Source organism: Caretta caretta, chromosome 8, assembly GCF_965140235.1.
Source record: "Caretta caretta isolate rCarCar2 chromosome 8, rCarCar1.hap1, whole genome shotgun sequence".
Classification (NCBI taxonomy): domain Eukaryota; kingdom Metazoa; phylum Chordata; order Testudines; family Cheloniidae; genus Caretta; species Caretta caretta.
This window is the reverse complement of record NC_134213.1, coordinates 47,031,957-47,050,200: the sequence shown is the minus strand read 5'-3', so window position 1 is coordinate 47,050,200 and position 18,244 is coordinate 47,031,957. Positions and strand designations below refer to the sequence as shown.

At 46.3% G+C, this 18,244-nt stretch overlaps 1 long non-coding RNA gene across 1 annotated transcript in view; it reads left to right on the top strand.

Annotated features, from left to right (window-relative positions):
• The window catches only part of LOC142072993 (uncharacterized), a 57,969-nt gene that overhangs the window by 34,781 nt on the left and 4,944 nt on the right, over positions 1-18,244 (top strand). The window lies entirely within an intron of this gene.

Below are 18,244 nucleotides of genomic sequence, written 5' to 3'. Positions count from 1 at the left end.
GAAGGGTCTACTGAAGGCAGGTGAGTATCTGATTTCCCCCTTTAATCAATGTGGACAAAACATGATGTTTGAAGTACATGTCGTTGTGAAAGGAGAAATAGTGCTCAACTCAGCCAGGTCTGTGGAAGTAAAGGCCTAGCTCATTCTTCTTCTGACATCATGAATGAAATATCCAGTTATAACTATTCATAACTGTTGAACCAATTTCCCTGCAACTTTGATTGTTCTTTTCAATCTCAGCGAAGACTATAAAGCACTTCAGATTTGCCCCTTCTAGCTTCAATGGCATTTGAGTTAGATTACCATAAAAACATTTGCCTTTGGAATCTGTTTTCCCCGTGTCTTACAAAAATCAAGCCAGGTGAACCAATTTTGCTCAAAATTGAAATAAAATATGTATCAGCTTGATGATTATTTACCCCTAGGCTGAGACCAAGAGTGGAAAATTTCTATCCAAAGGAAATCTGGCTGAAAGTTACAAACAACTGAAGAATAGGGAAGTAGAATGGATGTTGGAATTCTGCTTGAAGTATGATGCTTGATATGGATGGCCATAACACTTTGCTGCTGTGGTTTTCAACCTTTTTTCATTTGCGGACCCCTAAAAAATTTCAACTGGAGGTGTGGACTCCTTTGGAAATCTTTGACATCTGTGGACCCCCAGGAGTCCATGGACCACAGGTTGAAAGCCACTGCTTTAGTGTGTTCCTGGGTTGGGGATTGCTTCAGCCATGTGTGGAGGAGCCTAGAGGGAGTTTTGCAGGGTTTCCCAAACTAAATACAATTCCCCTTCTGTTCATTATAGCTTTAGGAATTTCTTTGGCTCAATTTCTAGGGGGAAGTCTCAGGCAGGGAAATTGCAAGAATTGTCTAGGACTGTAAAGACATCATTCAAACTCTTGGAAATGTAGATGCTCAAAGAACCTGTTGTGGAAGATGGAAGGATCCAATGAACTTCTGGGAAAGGAGGAATGTGAACACACTTTAAAAGTTTTGTGGCCAGAATCCTTAGAGAAATCAAACGACAAACCCATGACTCTCTTGCCAGCGCTGGGCTGTGTTGTAAAACTACCTGCAAGACTAAAGTGATAAACATTTGTTATGACGCTCATATTGAACTGATCTGGTTTGAAATTAAATTGCCATGTTCTGGAATGTTTGGTTTAGAGCAACGTTTCAAGGGAGTCTCAGGTGAGAGTGAATGAGATATGTTTTCTTTTCCTTCTAGAGGAAGGGGTTGTAACCTGATTGGGAGTGATCTGATGGTGCCATTACAGATTTTTTTAGGTGCAGCTGCTGCTTATGGGTGTTCCCAGAAAGCCAAACATCACCTGGTGCTGAAACATTGCAGTTCAGGGTCCCTTATGGCTCAAGCAAAAAAAGAGAGGTGGTAGGAGAAATCCACAGAGAGAGAAATCCTGTCCCCCCTCTACCTCCCTGCGGCCTGCACAAGGCCCCAAATGCAGTATGATCTTCAGATGTCAAGGGAAGAATTGGGAAGGGCAGTACACAGTGAGAGGCACAGCACCTCCCACTGTGTACTACAGAGCAGAGCTTCACCTGCCCCATGCCACAAAGAAGGTGGAGGTGTTTGGGGGCTGGTCAGAGTTGGGACCAGCAGATCTGCAACTATTTAGCTCTGCTGTCCAAATGCCTTATAGGCACTGCTGCAGCCCAGAAGCTGTAGTGACATCCATGATGCAGCTGAGCCACTGCTCCTCATTTTGGCCTTGGCCTTGGCCTTGAGCCTATGTGCAGTCCCACTGACGTTAATAAGACCATGCATCTGTTTAAAGCACATGCTGAAGTGCTTTGCTGGATTGGGGCCACAATGCTCTGCACCTTGGGGCACCCCACCCCTAGCAGGGAGAGGATGTCTTTCCCCTAGCAGCAGTGGGAATCCTTTGCCCACTCACTTGGACTATGGCCTGGAACCAGTATTTGGTGCCAAGAGAAATTGGCAGGGCTCAAAAAGGAAAAAATCCTATCTCCTCGCCACAAATCAGCCCTGACATGAAGTTAGAAGAGACACCTTTACTCCAAGCGTGCGCCAAACCCGACAGACAAAACGGCTACTCTGCAACCCCTGCTTTTACCACGAGGGAAGCTGAACAAGACCACGGCACTCCATCCAAGTAAATTTGGAGCACGGTGGGTTCTCCCCAACCCCTTCTCCTTCTCTTTCTGCTCATTAACAAAAAGGCTAACTAGAAACGTGAGTGATGGGAGCACATTACAAAGCCAAGCCACTATTTCAGCCCTTGTATTTATTTTTATTAATGAAAAACATTAGCAGGAGCAATATGTTAGCGAGCTAAAATGCTCCAGCCCTCGGTCCTCCCAGAGGACAATAGGCCAGCAATAACAAACTGTTCTCACATTGTCTCTCAGGCAGCGTCTCCTGTAACTCTACCTCTGACGGGCTGTATAAATTGTTCTCGGATTGCTGAGCAGACATAAATCTTGCTGAACCACGCTGCTTACCAAACATTATTGCATTAGTGAGACATAAATCCCACATCAGCTCAGTGAAATGTCTGCGGCTGTCGAGTTAAACAAGTCAAGACAGCTACTTTAACTAGTCCCGAACATCAGCTTATTAAAAGTAGACAAGAAGCACACGAGTAGCATGTACATGAGATGGAATTGGAACAGCTGTTTATCACATTTGCACAATTAGGCGATGGCTCTTGGCTCTGCTTTGGGTTTCAGGGAATAGAGTCGCTTCAGATGTTGGCCAGGAAGAGGGAACTTTGTAGGCGTCGTTCCAATATGCACCCCAATTTTCAGCTGCCAGTCCTGCCTCTGCCGAGTGCCACTGTAATGCAATTTTTGCCTTCCCAATGAGAAGGCAGAATGGTCCAGTGACCAACATAAGGAGATGTGCGTGACTTTGGGAGCTCTGAGAACACGTGGGCCCCAAAATCGTGCGACTCAGTGGAAAACTTTCCCGCCACATGTAATTTTTGATTAGGTAGCAAACAGTCATCTGTAATCCAGCACTTCCAAATTCTCTGCAAGACTTCTTCCCATACCATGGTTTAGGCCTCCCAATTTGCAAACAAATCAGTTCCCACAGTCCAAAGCCAAAGGAAGGGGGGTTAATAACAGAGCTTAGAATGGAAGCTACCCTCAGTCTATGGAGTTGTGACTGATGCTTCCATAATAAACAGGTTTTATAGCATCCTGTTCCCACTACTGCCTCATGCTGGAGGATTCTCTGCTCCTTGAAGTCTTTAAACCATGATTTGAGGACTTCAATAGCTCAGACATAGGTGAGAGGTTTTTCGCAGGAGTGGGTGGGTGAAATTCTGTGGCCTGTGTTGTACAGGAGGTCAGACGAGATGATCATAATGGTCCCTTCTGACCTTAGTATCTATGAATCTATGTCACCTCTTCTTGAACATCGGCAGCCATGGTGCCTAGTTTTTCCTAGTTTAAACCTTTCTTTCTTTAGCTCCAGGCCATTGTCCCATGTCCTACCATCTCCGGACCTGCCTTCCTTTGTACAGGTTTCAGAGTAACAGGCGTGTTAGTCTGTATTCGCAAAAAGAAAAGAAGTACTTGTGGCACCTTAGAGACTAACCAATTTATTTGAGCATAAGCTTTCATGAGCTACAGCTCACTTCATCGGATGCATACTGTGGAAAATACAGAAGATGTTTTTATCCACTCAAACCATGAAAAAATGGGTGTTTATCACTACCCGGGAAAGAAAACCTTTTGTAGTGATAAACACCCATTTTTTCATGGTTTGAGTGTATAAAAACATCTTCTGTATTTTCCACAGTATGCATCCGATGAAGTGAGCTGTAGCTCACGAAAGCTTATGCTCAAATAAATTGGTTAGTCTCTAAGGTGCCACAAGTACTCCTCGTTCTTTCTGCTGATACAGACTAACACGGCTACCACTCTGAATACCACCTTGCAGGTGTTTCTAGATCACGTCTCCTTGGAACACGCTCTTCTCCAGACAAAAAGGAGAAGCCTCCCTGTGAAACTGGCCAATCAGAGTGCATTTCCCAGACAGGCTCTAACTCATTGTCCTAGCCAACTGGAACAATCTGATTATGCTCTATTTTGTTGGGGGAGTGGGAGAGATTTAAAACTCCTTTGCTCTACTGTACTACATCTCTGAGTTGGAACTCAGTCCTGACAACTGATTCACTCATTGACAGTAAGAAATATTGGCAGTCTTCGGAGTGTGTCTTAATTTAGTGATGGGGCGGGGGGGTGTCCTTAGATGGCTGGGAACTGAAGTAAGCCCCCAAATGTTTGGATCTTACCCAAAGTTTATCTAAACTCCAAGAATCCCTTATGCCTGCAGAATTGAGCTGTAAATCTCCCAAGAATAGGTTCTCATGAGGCTTCTGATATTTTCTCTTTCAACTCACACTGGAAGTACAGTGAAAAAGTTATCTATCTATCTGTTTATATCTGAACCCCTAATCTTCACAAGGGATTCAGAGGTTTAGTCTGCATTCAGTTTTAGTACTGGGTGAAAGTTCAGGTCAGTTCTTTTTAAAGTTCCCCCGATTCCGAGTTCTAATAGCGTCCCTCATGTATCCTGGGCTCTATGGATGGATTACGGGCCGTGATATTTTTAGGCCTCCAGCCTGATGCCCTTGGCTCAAGCCTGACCAGTGTTTTAGACCTCAGGGCATTATCCCCAAGCAGCTTCTGCAGCTCCAGTGGGGAGTACTGGGTGGTGGGCAAGAAGAACTAGAATTTCATTAGTGCCTGGAATTTTATGACAATAAGAGCTAGCGAAATGGGCTGCTCCCAAACTCATGGGAAACAAAAAGAACTGGTTATGGGAACACAAAGGTCACTGCAGACGCCCAACTTGGTGATTTTCCACCATTCCTTATTTTCAGATGTCCTTTTTCTCTACACCAATTTGTTCCGAAGTTCATGCGTCGGCTCCAGCTAAGCAGGTTTGTGGGTGAAATGCCCATGGCTCTGGTGGAAGTTAAGGGTGTTAAACTCCTTATTCGTGCAATCAACTACCACAATGGCCCAGCTGAGCCTGAGGACCAGGCTTTTATGTACCAATGGTGCGGACAGTAACTTAAAAAACATGGCACAAATCTGTCCCACTGTATGGGTGGAGAGTGCAGGATTGTCTGGAGCAAGGGGCAGGGAGCCCATCCAAATGAGTTTTCCCCGCCTCTTACAGATTCATAGATTGATCTGTTTTATGGCCAGAAGGGACCATTATGATCATCTGCTCTGACCTCCTGTATTACCCAGGCCAGAGGCTGTCCCCCAGTGATTCCTGCATCAGGCCCATATCTTCTGGTTGAGCTACAAAAGGCATCAAACCCTGACTAAAAGACTCCAAGGGATGACTACAGTGGCACCAGAGGAGGAAGGGGAGCCAGTTGTTCTACAGGGAGGAGGCTGACTGCTGGCCACCTCGGGCAGCAGACAGTGCTCCACTCTCACCACCCAGATCTCCTGTCCTTTTCAGTCAAGGGCCTGTATCCTGTGCTGGCAACAGGAGGTCAGGAGCAGACCCCAATGGCTGAGGAGGAGGAGCCACCTGCCCCCAGAGATGGGAGACAGACGGCCACCACACCCAGGAGGCAGAGGCTAGGGTGTTGGTGTTCGGGACTCCCATCTGAGGGGAATGGAGGCATCCTGATCTGACCTGATGTCCCAGGAGGTGTGCTGCCTGCCTGGAGCCCATGTCTGAGACATTACAGAAAGGTTGATGAGGCTCATCTGTCCCTCTGACTAACCCCCAGTGCTGCTCATCCACATGGGCATCAATGATCCCGCCAGGTATGACCCTGTTGTTGTAGCTGTGTTGGTCCCAGGATATTGGAGAGACAAGGTGAGTGAGGTAACATCTTCTATTGGACCAACTTCTAAAGGAGAGCTCTGTGTAGCTTGAAAGCTTGTGTCTCTCACCATGCGCAAGGGGGGGAAAACAGGAGCATGGCCCCCCAATCAGTGGGGGCACAAACCTCCTCTGGGGTCGGGGCAGGTAGAGTGAGCTCCTCCAGTCCTGGGCCAGGGTGGGAGATGACAGCTCCTCCAGCCCTGGGGCTGCAGGGGGAGATACCCCAAATGGGCCATTTTTCCAAAATTAACAGTTTCACAGCTGACGCTGAGGCAACGTTTCTTTCTGCGATAGACACGTTGTGCCTTTTTTCAGAAATGGTTATTTAAAAATGTTATTGAAATTGTTAGTGGGTGTCTGGGAACCATCTAGATATAGTTTATAATAAATATTTGCTGGGGGAGGAATGATAATGATTGAGAACATTTTTCCAAAAAAGAGGTCCATTTCACACACTGACACAAAAACAACTTTTAAACTTAAAAAAAAATTGTTCATTTTTCAGCTAGCTTCAAGGGCCAGGAATGGTTTCTTCCCCTCCAGTCCCCAAAATGTAGTTAGTCCCCATTGGAGAAGTGTTATGTATAAGTATCCCAAGTTACCAGGAAGGATTCTTGACTCAAGTTGGTGGGGAGTGTGGTGGCTGGAAAACTGTTAAAATTATAGAGCTATCACTTTAGTGGTTTCCTGGTCCTGCTGGCAGGGTAGGGGGCTCTGTAGGGAAGCCAGCAGCAATCAGTTTGCAAACATCCAGCCTAGAGTTGTGCCTCTCTTTTTAGGGAGCAGCCTGCTTTGTCTCTCTCTATGCTGTCATTTAGAATTCTAAGAACTAAAGTTGTGTTACATGGTTACCTTCCAGCAAGAGGATTTCTGTTTTTATCTGATGTCTCTATTTGTAACAGGGAGATTTCACTTCAGTTTGCTTTGTCCCTCTGCCAGCTTATGGCTGGAGCAGAAAATGCAGCATGAGGCATGGCCCTTTTAAAGCGCTCTCTGCCTCAAAGTCAGCCACACCAAAGAATAAGGGAGACCAAGGGTAGGGGAGTTGCAGCGGCTGCTGTCCCTGAGGGCTGTCCAGTCAGATACCAGTAGTTCCATAGTTCCAACCAGGCTCAGTGCCATACTGAGAGCAGGGAAACTGAGTCTAACATAAGAACAGCTATACTGGGTCAGACCAAAGAGCCATCTAGCCCAGTATTCTGTCTTCCGACAGTGGCCAATGCCAGGCGCCCCAGAGAGAATGAACAGAACAGGTAGTCACCAAATGACCCATCTCCTGTTGCCCGTTCCCAGCTTCTGGCAAACAGAGGGTAGGGACACCATCCCTGCCCATCCTGGCTAATAGCTGCTGATGGACTTATCCTCCATGAGCTTCTCTAGTTCCTTTTTGAACCCTATTATAGTCTTGGCCTTCACAACAACCTCTGGCAAGGAGTTCCACAGGTTGACTGTGCACTGTGTGAAGAAATACTTCCTGTTGTTGATTTTAAACCTGCTGCCTATTAATTTCATTTGGTGACCCCTAGTTCTTGTGTTATGAGAAGGAGTAAATAACACTTCCTTATTTACTTGCTCCACACCAGTCATGATTTTATAGACCTCTATCCCCCCCACCCCTTAGTTGTCTCTAGCAGCCCTGTGCCTAAAGGCTCCAGGCAGCCTCAGTATATGGGGAGGTACAGTAATGGTTAAAAAAACACCTTTTGTCCCCTCCACCCTGCTCCTTCACTTGAGCACAGCTAGGCCAGAATGGAGAATCTAGTTCTAGCCCTATCATTTTTCTTTTCATCATTTAAAACTCCTGATCTTCTACTTACCTACATGCCAAATCCAACTGTGCCTTGAAGCCCGGGGCACAATTTTGATCTCACATACCCCAGCTTTCCAGGAGTGTAACCCCCTTGACATCAGTGGAGCTACTCCTCTTTCCTAGCTTTTAAGTGTGGAAGAGACCATTAAAACATCTAATCTGACCTCCTCATCACAGGCCATCTATGCTGGCATGACTGAGATGAGAACCTGAAATGTAAATTATATGGGATCTGGACCAAATTCTGATTTCAGTGGAGCTGGGATAGAATGCGGCCTTCTGTGTTTGTGTCTCTCTCTCTTTCTGGGTTGTTCCTCCTCCTTTGCTTCAGCCCCCCATCTGCGTAGGAACAATCCATTTTCACACAGTCTCCAACCAATTTTCAATCTGTTACATAAAGAATTTTAACAATGGGCAACATTTTTAAAACCACCCAATGACTTAGGAGCCAGATTCCACAGGTATTTAGGCACCTGCCACCCAATGGGAGTTAGGCTCCAAAGTACCTATGTCATTTTTGGAAACAGTCGCCTAGGTCCAGATCCTCAATGATATTTAGGTGCCTGAGACTCACTGAAAAACAGACGGGGTTGGTTGTGATGGGAGGGCGCAGGACACAACAGCCCTGGGGCTCACTGCTAGTTCATGTCTTATATTGCTATAGCTCTTGCTTCAGGGTTTCAGCCAGCAGCTGTGGGGGTCAGGAAGGGATTCCTGCCCACAGCCAATGTTTTCCAGGGTATTTTTTTTATCTCCTTCCTCTGAAGTATCAGGGCTGCCATGGCAGGGAGGACACTGGGCAGGGAGGGCAGGGCTCTGAGGTGGCCCCGAGCATTCTCTGTCTGAGGCACTTGGCTGGCTGGTTCTTGCTCACAGACTCAGGGTCTCACTGATGGCCACGTGTGGGGTTGGGAAGGAATTTCCCCCCAGGTCAGATTGGCAGGTTGGTATTTAGGCGCCTAACTCCCATGGCAATAAACAGGATGGAAGTTAGGTGTCTATGCTTGAGGGTCTGGGTCCTAGGCACTTGACAATTTATGCCTTGAGCTCCTAAGTGCGCGGGGGTACATCTGTACAGCAAAAAACTACCCACCCCTGCAAGTCGCAGAGCCCAGGTCAGCCGAGTGAGTCTGGTGAGGCTAAAAATAACAATGTGGATGTTCCTGCTCGGCCTAGAGCCCAGGCTCTGCCAACCTGGAGAGCAGGAGAATCTCAGACTCCAGCCCATGCAGGGATATCTACACTGCTATTTGGGCTCTGCGACTAGTTGCCGTGAGTTTGTTTGGGTGTTTGCTGTTTGCCTGTCCCGGGATTTACAAGCGCAGGATGAGAGGAAAGGAGAGTCTCTCCTAATTGCAGGCAAGCAGGTTGATCACACCCCTATGCAGTTGCCAGCACTGCCAATCATGGAGACAGGCACCCACAGCTGCAACCCACAGAGAAAACAAGGCCTGCTATAAAGAGGAGGGACCATAGAGGTAGAAGCAGGCAGAGAGGCCTGAGATAGACCTCTGCACCAGATGGCCCCTGAGACAACCACCAGGAGCCTGAAGGAGCCTGCAAGCCCTAAATGGAAGGGCTGGTAGACTCAAGTTGAGGCAGGGATCCATGAACTGATCTGGTTGAGAAAAAACTGAGGAGGATCAGTTAGGGGAAGTTGAGACCCCTAGAATGACCACAGCAAGAAGCAGTGACAATACCCATTATCTGCCACTTACTGGAACAGAATGATTTAGATACATGACTGGTGCTGGATGTACTGATCAGTAAATGCTTTCGAAAGGTGGTCAGCTCACAAATGTAAAATCATGGCACATAATGCCCATAAACAATTTAATCTTTCAATGTACCTGCTAACATCAGTGTTAATATAAACTGGACACTGACATTGTTTGCCTAACCTTACTCAGTTAGAGGGCACTGATCTGTATTGCTCTACTGTCTTTAAAGCATGCTCTGGAAAGAATGAGAGAATGACATCCCATTATCACTAACCAGCTCACACCAGCCTTCTACTTCCCTAGTCACCTGGGCTGAGGTATTTTATTTGATAGGCAAGTCCATTCCCCCCCTCCCCCGTTTTACTTTTGTGGCAAGTAGCTTTTGTGTCCTGGATGAAAAATGTTCATGTCAGTGTTACAAGGCTGGGTTACATCTAGATGTAAACCTCTTTGTTTCCCACAAGCCATAGCAAGATTAGTGGTCTTTTCCTAGAGGGAGGCTCAGGAATGGAAGAGCAGAAGAGAGAGTCCTTTGTGTGTAGCTCTAGCTTGATAAACACTTGCTTATTTCACAAGTACTAGAGTGTGTCCCAAACTAGAAAAGCAAAACAAAAAACAGAGGGAGTGTCAACAAACTAACAAATGAGGTCTCCTCTGTCTTGACATTGTGCTGATGTCCTATCATCCTGTTCTGTTTTACCCCGTGAACTCAACCTTTTACTAAGGGCTGATGTTAAAAATAACCTGTGTCTAATTTCTCGTCGCCTTCTGAACTCGGGTGACCAGACAGCAAGTGTGAAAAATTGGGATGAGGGTGAGGGGCGGGGAATAGGCGCCTATATTAGACAAAGCCCCAAATATTGGGCCTGTCCCTATAAAATCAGGGCATCTGGTCACCCTATTCTGAACACTATTTTTCCATCTCCAGGGACCAATCCTGAACTGAGCCAAAGCCTATTTTCCTCTGCTGTTTAACATCTTCTAATTTCATTCTACACAGGATGCTCCCTGATGGCCCTATAAAGCCTCTGAAAGAGGCACTGCAGTCTTTCGGCTTTGCTAGAAGTTACAGGCTTGATGCAGGAACTGCTGGGTGAAATTATCTCGTCTTTGTTAAGCAACAGGTCAGACTAGATGATCATAGTGGACCTTTCTGGCCTTTGAATCTATGAAAAAACTGTGAGCAACTGAAAGGGACAGCCCGCGGGGGATAATACAGTGATTTTAGCAAAAGAAGAACTGAAGCTTGAAACTGGCCTGCCAAGGAGGGAATGTTTCTCTTTTCTACATGAATGTGTTGGTCTCATAAGGTATGTCTACCAGCCAGGGTGGGCAGACTTGTGTTAGCGAGGCTGGCTCTAGTGCTCCAAAAATAGTGGTGTAAACATTGCTTAGACATTGAGACTCAGGCTGGAGCTTGGGCTCTCAAGCCTAGGGGGCCCAACATGGCCCCCCATATTCTCCAGTCAATACACCTCACTCCTGAACTGCAAGGCCCTCCTGCCGCCGTCTGTGCGACTCTGCTAAAGCATCTCCAGAGTTCAGCCTGACCTTCTTACTGCAGGCCTAGGCCACTGCCCAGCTCTGCCAAGCTACCTCCAGCCTGACCTCAAACAGAAAGAAGTGGCTCCCTATAGAAATCATGCCACTGAGTACCAGGACAATATGTTGGGTAGACTTTTATAATGGGACTCATGGTGCCATGTCAAGACAGTGCAGTCCCCTGTGAGATGATATTAAGTGACTGTAGAGGAACTTGTGAAATCGCCAGTGGGTAAATGCCACACACCAGGGTGTCTCTAGAAAGAGACGCCTGGCCGGAATGCTGGGCTGCTCGCATTCTGGTAATACAAGCCCATGTGGGGACTCCTCGCTGCTCCTTTCTGCCTTGTGGCCATGATGTACTTTCAAGGGCTCGGCACCCCAGAATTCCTTTGGTCACATCTCCATACATGCAGCCTGATCCAAAGTCCATTGAAGACAAGGAGAATCTTTCCCTAAAAGACCAGGCCCTTGATGCATTTGTGGGGGACCAATGAGAAGTTATCGAGAGGACTATGGTATATGCACAGCAGTGTGTGAGCCAGAGAGTGAAGGCTGGGTATGAATAATATAAGGAAGGGCTAATAATCCCCCATGCCTGATTTAGCAGTGATGCTATAGTACAAGCTTTCTTTAATCCAATCCAGAGGTCTCTTGTCTGTCAAAATGCTATCACGTTAGCACCACCTCTCTGTCGCCATCTCCTGTCTCCCCTATCTGTAAAATGGGAATAGCAGGTGTGTAATGGAGATTAGTCACCACAGTTAATGCTTATAAATGCCTTTGGAAGCTAAAAGTGTTATTGTGATGAGGCACTCACCCCACACGGGATTAGAAGGGATTAAGGTGGCCAGGTAGGCCAATTAACTGCCCGGGCTGCACCTGGAGGAGTAGCCGGGGAGCAGGGAGCTGATTAAAGGAGGCTCAGCTGGGCAGGTAGGTGGGGCCTATAAAGCCAGGTGTTGAGACCAGCCAGGGCAGCTGGGAAAGCAGGCAGCAGTCATTCCCTAGGAAGAGAGAAGAGGGTTTGGAACTGGTACCCCCAGAGAAGGGGGAGAGAGTAGGAAGCAGTCCAGTGAAGGAGGAACGAGGGCAGAGCAAGAGGAAACCCAGAACTGCTGACCTGAGAGTCCCTGGACTGGAACCCGGAGTAGAGAGAGAGGCCTTGGGTTTTCCTACTGGCCACTGGGGAAGTGGTACCATCAGGGCAGCACAGAAGAAGACGGCCTGGGACTCTTTGCAGAGAAAAACAATGGAGTAACCCCAGATGGGGGAAACACAGATGGTGACCCAGCTGGATGGCCGAGTCATGAAGAGGATGGTGCAGTTTCTGGAGCAAAGTGGACCTGCAGGGTGAGAGGACAATGGGAGAGACACCACCTGAAGAGGGTGCACCAACTGGCAGAGCTAACCCCAGGATGGCCAGCAGGAGGCACCATTGTGGTGAGTAGGCAGAGCTGAATGATGCTGGCCTGGATTCTGTGAGCATAGGGTTTGAATAATAAATGCCTGCAGGGACTTGATGATTCAGAGGACCAGTAATGGCTAAAGATGGGCCTGAGCCAAAAACCTGACTCCAAACACTCTCCAACTTTGGAGTTATCCAAAATATGAACTTGGATCCTGATCTGAAAGTTGCCCTGTCCCCATAAACCAAAACCCCAGGCCTAAATAATGGGGTGTTCCAATGCCAGACCTTCATTTTGCAGATCTCTGTTAATTTACAGAAGAATTTATTATGCTAATTGTAAAATCGGATTGCCTCACTGCCCTGAATTTGTGGCAGGGAGGATGGTCAGAGCTGCTTCTTATATGCCTAAACAGGCCTTTGGAATTCCTATGCTGGGGCTGGCATGATATGAGTGGAAAAGCCAGTCCCTTTCTAAGCCTCCAACCTGTGCTCTTTTTGCTTGAAATAACCTTTTCTTCACATCTGCAGATCAAAGGTGTATTGCTCTTTTTCACACTGTCTGGCCAGATCTTCTCTGGTATAAATCAGTGGTGTGCCATTGCACTACATGGATTTATACCAGTTGTAGGTCTGGCACCAGGTCAGTAACTAGGCTTCGAGAGGCACAATCCCTAATGATCCCCTGCTCTGTACCCCTCTCTGAAGGTGTGTATCCTGAATGGTGGGCAACACAAGTACATAGACCTCCACTGATCACAGAAAGAGTGGTCCTCTTCTTCAGACACAAGGCACCAAGGTCTGAACCTTCTTGGTAAAAGACACTTGTCATTGGTGTATTCACATTCTTGAACTGGGATACCTGATAGCTCAAACCCTGAGGTCCTCTAATGTCTAGGATCCTCGGCCAAGCCCACGGCACCTCTGTTTCCTTCAGCCAAAATCATTAACCCTGCTGATGGGGCCCCCATCAGGAGTCCTGGCAAGAAAAGCATGCTTTGCTCAGTGGTCTATAATGTCTCCAGAACAGATCAATGATTCTGAAGCCAAGCACATGGAATGGAAGTGTACTGAGATCCACTGGGAAAGGCTGATGGCTTATCCAAGGACTGCTGCTGCCAATACTTGGAATACATGAGCTCAGCGTACGAGTATTGCATGGGTGAAATCAGCCTGCCTCAATATCCCTACTTTGTGGCCAGTTCCTATTTAAAATACTTCTGTCCCTCCTGCCACCTAGAGACACCCCGAGCTACAGCAGAGGTAAATATTTATTTCTGCCAAGCTGAGTGGTTTTAACCACTAATGCAAGATTTGGGGACTTAGCTGCTGCTCTGACTCCCCTGAGAGTTGCCCTTGGCAAAGCAGAGAGATGGAGGGGGGTGTTACACACATGCAGCAGTCAAAAGAGAGAGGCAGAATCAACGCCTGGGAGAGAGGACTGTGAGATTTTTGGTGTCACGAGGTGAAGCGCAGCGAGGAATGGAAACTTTGCCTGCCAGAGAGAGGATGTTTTGTCTTTCATTGGGATGCCCCAGGGATCAGCATGAGAAGATCCCCACATATTTCAAATTCATGTCTCAACTCCTGTTAAAGACAGGATTTCCAAGTGTATAAGTGACCCAAGGTTAGGAACACTGCTGTTCTCCGCAGAGAGATTGGGGTTATTTACATAAACTGGAAACATGTTGGGGGTTTTTTCTAATGTAATCGTATTGCCAGAGCAGAGTAGGTCTGTAAAATCAGAGCCCACAAAAGGAGATAAAATCTGCAGTAACACTTGGATCAGGAAAGAGTAGGGGTCTGATCATAGGTCCTGGTTTGTGCTGCTCCGCCTGGCTCAGCTGTGTCTCTCTCTCTTATGTCACTGAATCATCCATATTTATAGTACACTTCTGGATGCTATAAATCATCCTCATCTAACAAGGATGCAGGCCAGGTCCTGGCTCGTCAAAGATGATCCAGAGGGGCCATTTCTGACCACTGATGCCATTTGGATGTCCAGGAGTAGTGAAGTGTCCAAAAAATGCCTAGAGCAGGGGTTGGCACCCTCTCAGAAGTGGTGTGCCGAGTCTTCATTTATTCACTCTAATTTAAGGTTTCGCCTGCCATTAATACATTTTAATGTTTTTAGAAGGTCTCTTTCCATGTCTATAATATATAACTAAACTATTGTTGTCTGTAAAGTAAATAAGGTTTTTAAAATGTTTAAGAAGCTTCATTTAAAATTTAAATTAAAATGCAGAGCCCCCGGACTGGTGGCCAGGACCCGAGCAGCGTGAGTGCCACTGAAAATCAGCTCGCGTGCCGCCTTTGGCACACGTGCCTACCCCTGGCCTAGACTGTGTCACCCAGACAACAGCAGGACAAAACCCCACGGCGGAGTGTGATGTGGCTTCAGCCAGTTGTTCTGGCTGTGTGCATGCTCTGAATTCTGTCGTTTCTGGGATCCAGAGATTGTCTCACGTCCAGGTGATCGGATCTGTCAAGTGCAACGGTTTTGAGTGTAGACAGACTGGGTTGACAGATTGTTTCCCACTCAGAATAGTTCAGCCTGCTGTGAATTTCCAGTCTCTACAGCAGACGTGAGGAGACTTTGCCTCCCCTGTGACCATGGCATTGGATTCTGCTCACCAACCTATCAAGGTTGGCTCTCATTTTGCTCCGTCAACACTCTAACCTATTTCTTTTATGCCTCTTCTGGTGCAGGTTATGTAGGAAGCACAGCAATCCTTGAAGGTCTTTCAGGAACTTCAAGAAATAGTGCATTGATAACTAGATAGTGGTGTCTGTATTTTCTCACAAATCCATCAGCACCCTGATCGGTTGCCTGGGCTGTGTGTCCCTCTGTGATATTCTGGAAACTAGTCAAGTGTTCCACTCCTATGGGAATCGCTGAGGCTGAAGATCAGATCTTGGATGTGTCCAGCTTCATGAGTTGTGGGCAAACTTTCAAGGGAACGCACTTCCAGTTCATTTACATGCTTTCAGGAAATGTGCATAGTTTTAAAAATTATGAAATGGATGCTTGCCTGATAGTTAATACTATGGGCAAGCGATGAATAGCTAGCTAGTATTTAATCCAATGATTACATATGAGACAGTAATCAAGACCAGACTTTATTATACTAGTACAACACAATCTACAATGACTTCCAAAGTAGAGTTGTCTTGTCTGATTAAGCCTTTGCATTCCATCTCTGGCAAACAGAAATGGGTTCACTTTAAAAGTTTGAACCAGCTTGACATTTTTACTGCTCCTAATGGTATATACCCCATAATGGCTGAGATTGTAAAAGCCACTTTAATTGTTCTAAAAGTCCAAATCCCTTGATTTTCAATAGATACTGGACATCCAAATGCCTTGGGTTACTTGGAAAACTTCAGCCTACAGGAGATGTCTTTCAAACTGGTAGAAACACCTGGTGTTTGGCTGAACATATTTTTTTTAAAAGTGGATTAATCAAAAAGCATATTTCTAAGGCTTCCCTGGCATATCTCTCTGACTTACTATGGACTGATCCAGGAAAGTGCCTTCGCCACATTCTTAAATTTAAGCATGTGGGTAAGCCCACTGATTTTAATGGGAGCACTCATATTCTTAAAGTTAAGTATGTGCTTAAGTGTTCTGCTGGATCTGGGCCAGAGTACTCCACACCAGCCAGGACTGACCTTAATTTGGGTGATATCAAGAACTGCTCTTTATTGATTTGTAGTAGTATCCAAAAAGGTACTGGGTATTATCCAAAAAGCTTAAAAATAGTCAGGCAGGGGAGCCTCAAGATATACAACTGTGTGTGCTAAAGCCCCACCAGACTAGTGTGGAGAGAAAATGTGTGTGCTCTCTCACTCACACTCATAGAATACTAGTGGAATACTATGCTGGAACTGGAAAAGGTTCAGAAAAGGGCAACAAAAATGATTAGGGGAATAGAACGGCTGCCATATAAGGAGAGATTAATAAAACTGGGACTTTTCAGCTTGGAAAAGAGACGACTAAGGGGGGATATAATAGAGGTCTATAAAATCATGACTAGTGTGGAGAAAGTAAATAAGGAAGTGTTATTTACTCCTTCTCATAACACAAGAACTAGGGGTCACCAAATGAAATTAATAGGCAGCAGGTTTAAAACAAACAAAAGGAAATATTTTTTCACACAACATGAGTCAACCTGTGGAACTCCTTGCCAGAGGATGTTGTGAAGGCCAAGACTATAACAGGGTTCAAAAAAGAACTAGATAAGTTCATGGAGGATAAGTCCATCAATGACTATTAGCCAGGATGGGCAGGGATGGTGTCCCTAGCCTCTGTTTGCCAGTAGCTGGGGATGGGTGACAGGGGATGGATCACTTGATTCCCTGTTCTGTTCATTCCCTCTGGGGCACTTGGCCACTGTTGGAAGAGAGAATACTGGGCTAGATGGACCTTTGGTCTGACCCAGTCTGGCTGTTCTTATGTAGTGAATGGGAATGTTAGCCAATACATATGTTAGGCATAGTATTAATAAAAGCATTGGGAAGTTATGTTAACTGAGTCTTCCAGACTCTCCCCAAAGTTCTGTCCACCCACATCAAGTATCCAGTGCTTCATTTGTAAGGAAAGAGGTGCCGGGACTCAAGCAATTAGGTGCTGGGGCATAAGCAATATTTTTTTACATTCATAACTGATGCAGCAAGCACCAGAGGTGCCAAGACTATGAACTGCCAAGTCTAGAGGTTCCAGGGCTCAGCCCTGGCACAAATTCAGCACTGCAAGTATCCCAGAACACCTGGGATTAGCTGAAGTAAGCTTTGGCTTAAGTGGATAGGAAAACTGTCAGGAGCAGGACCTAGGAATGTTTTACCATAGCAACAGGTAGGGAGTTACTCTCACAGGCTAATCCTGGAATGTCCCAAAGGAAAAGGACAAGAAATATGAAAGTTCCTTCCTGGTACAAACCTAGGAGGTGCCTTCACACCCTGGGTACTTGGTGTTCAGAACAAAGAGATTTGGGGCATACCCTCAGTTCCTCTTCTTTAATGGGGCTAGCAGCACTGCCCTAGCTCACAGGGGGTTTGTGAGCATAAATGCATTCGACTGTGAGGGGCTCAGAGACTGCAGCAATGGGGGCCATATAAGTACCTAAGCTAGAACAGTCAGAAAGAATTCATTTCTGACATGGCCATTGTGCAAAGGCATTAAGGAGACCCCAGTGCCACCTTGTGGACAAGAACACAATAAACCGAAGGAAGAAACATGACAACCAGGAAGCCCGGGGAGGGAGGAGCCTAGGGGACCAGATGTCCCCATTTTATAGGGACAGTCCCGATTTTGGGGCCTTTTTCTTATATAGGCACCTATTCCCCCCACCCCGTACCGATTTTTTTTTACACTTGCTATCTGGTCACCCTAGAGGAGGCACAAGGGTCCAGTTTCCAAGCCCCTAGCCACCAAAATCAGTCGATGTAGCTCTGTTGACCCCAGCTGAGGATCTGGCCTCACAACAGAGGGAAAAGGTGTGATGAGAGATACAAAAACCAACTGGGGGCTAGAGTGCACAGAAATGAGATAAGCGTTGCTCATAAATAATATTAACCAGAGGCTGAGGGAATGGATACTGGCTTGCACTTAGTGCCTTTAATTTGAACACCTCATAACATTTCAAAAAGTCTCCACCAATTGGGGAAACTGAGGCACAGAGCTAAGTAGTTTGCTCCATGAATCAACAGCCAAATTCTGACCAAAGTCTCAGACTCCTTCTCTAGAATTAGACTGCTAATTAGTCTGAATTAAAACTAGTCTGAATATTCATTTATTCAATGAATATTGAATAAATGATATTTGAAGAAAGTACAGTGAAATTGTAAAAAAATCACTTGAAGGGAAAATTTAGCTAAAGGAAAAAGGTCCTGGAAACAAATGGGAAGGATGGAAG